The sequence below is a fragment of the Coregonus lavaretus genome, assembly GCF_964263955.1.
Source record: "Coregonus lavaretus genome assembly, chromosome: 3".
In the NCBI taxonomy this organism is placed as follows: Eukaryota; Metazoa; Chordata; class Actinopteri; order Salmoniformes; family Salmonidae; genus Coregonus; species Coregonus lavaretus.
Window position 1 is genome coordinate 64,056,636 of NC_139990.1, and position 2,082 is coordinate 64,058,717.

The 2,082-nt window shown below is 52.4% G+C and overlaps 1 pseudogene across 1 annotated transcript; it reads right to left on the bottom strand.

The window, feature by feature from the left end:
* Nucleotides 1-1,372: 1,372 nt before the first annotated feature.
* On the bottom strand, nucleotides 1,373-1,818 carry LOC311118097 (protein rapunzel-like; annotated as a pseudogene). The gene has a single exon. The product of its transcript is annotated as a protein rapunzel-like (transcript).
* Between the last annotated feature and the right edge of the window lie 264 nt (nucleotides 1,819-2,082).

Consider the following 2,082-nt stretch of genomic DNA (forward strand, 5'->3'; position numbering starts at 1 on the left):
CATGTCCACCAGTTTGTTGAAGGACAACATGGTGTCTCGGCAGGCTAGCTCCCGTCGGACATCCTCCCGCAGATGGCACCGGAAATGGTCGATCAGGGCCCGCTCGTTCCACCCGGACCCCGCTGCCAGGGACCGAAACTCCAATGCGAAGTCCTGCGTGGTCCTCGTCCCCTGCCTCAGATGGACCAGTCGCTCACCCGCCTGATCGAAGCCCGCCCGAAAGAGGCAAGCGAACTCCCTGTAGTCCTCCAACGTGGCTCCTCCTTCGTTCCACACCCACTCCAGGGCTTTCCCACATAGGCAGGAAACGAGGACGGACACCTTCTCCCGCTCCGATGGTTCCGGCCTGATGCTGGCGAAGTAAAGCTCCAATTGGAGGAGGAATCCCTGGCACAGCGCCGTCATCCCATCAAACGCCCATGGTCGGGATATCTGGATCCCTCCGGGTGCTGGGGTGTAGGTGGCTGGATCCGGTTGGCCAGCTGGTCTCAAAAGATCGGGTTCTCTCCCCTCCAGGCGTTGAACGACCTGAAGAACCCGATCCATTTCTTCCCCCAAGCTGGCCAGCATCGTCGAATGCTCCTGGACTCGTGCCACGACTCCAGGCATGCGCTCTTCTCCCGCTGACTCCTCTTTCGGGTGGGTGATTCTGTGATGAGGTGGTGTTGAAGGAGTCAGGCGCAGGAGGGTAAATCACAGAATAACAGGCTTTAATCCGCAAAATACAGGTTTACACAGAACTGCGTCAAACACACTCCAGGGCACAAAACAGGTGCACTGAAAAATACAAGGCACATGGGAAAATATTCCAGTCTAACAAAATACACGAGCTCCACCGAGCTTCACTAACCTTCACAATAAACAATCACCCACAAGGACAAGGGGGCAGAGGGAACACTTATACACTGACTAATTAGGGGATTAGAGCTAAGTGTGTGTGAAAACGAGACAAGACAATTGTGATGATGATTGGGGCGGCAGTGGTTAGTACTCCGGTGACGACGAACGCCGAAGCCTGCCCTAACAAGGAGGGGAGGCAGCCTCAGCCGAAGTCGTGACATATACGATCACATCTCTCTATTATGCGTGGGAATACTTGGGAACAGATTTCTTACATTAAAATAATTAGAGCTAATTTCCTGATGTTTTTACAGTCTTTTATGTCCCACAATAATTTCTATATTTTATTAGTATTTTTTGCTCAGAAAACTTGGGGGGGCCAAATAAAACCACCCATGGGCCAAATTCGGCCCGCGGGCCGCCAGTTGGGGAACCCTGCTCTACACCTTCTTTTTCTACTCCTCTTCTTCACTTGCACTTCCGCAGGGCCTCCTGCATCCTCTCCTGCACATGCTCCATCTTCTCGGTCCACTCAACCCTCCAGGATGGGCCGGCTGAACAGCTTGGGCATGCCCGCCACGACCTCGTAGAGCGTGTGCAGGTTCTGGTCGCCCAGGTCATTGGAGTAGCTCTCCTCGAAGTCGTCCTTCTTGCGCTCGCAGTGCTCGGGCCGCACCAGCACCATCTCTATGAACTTGAGGAACTGGTTGCGCAGGTTCTCCTCCACATGGCAGTACTGGTCATCCAGCATCTCCTGTCCATGTCCAGGGCACAGCTGACCTAGCCAAACTTGCGCTTCAGCGTCTGGATATCCTCATCGTCCACGTGGTGCAGCACCACTCGGATCAGAGAGCCGGCTATACCGAAGATGGGGTTGACCACAGCCACCGCTGAGAAGATGGTGGTCATACACTGCAGCACCTTCACCAGGCCCTGTTTCAGCTTGGCCCGGTCTTCTACGATCTCCATCTCCGACATGATGGCAAGCAGGAGGTCATGACACAGGGGTCTAAACCTGGCAGTGCTTGAAAGGGTTGGGGAGGATGGTAGCTTCTGATACAGAGACAGGAGCTTGAGAGAAAGAGAGAGTAGAGCAATGTATTGACAAGTTGTTAAAAAAAATAAGTTAATTGTACACAGCAAAATCAAAAGTGGAAGTGTTAAGCTCTAATAGTGTTAAATGTAACACTCACTATATTGTCCCATAGTTAATGTTACACTTTTGAAAGTGTTAGCTTTTTA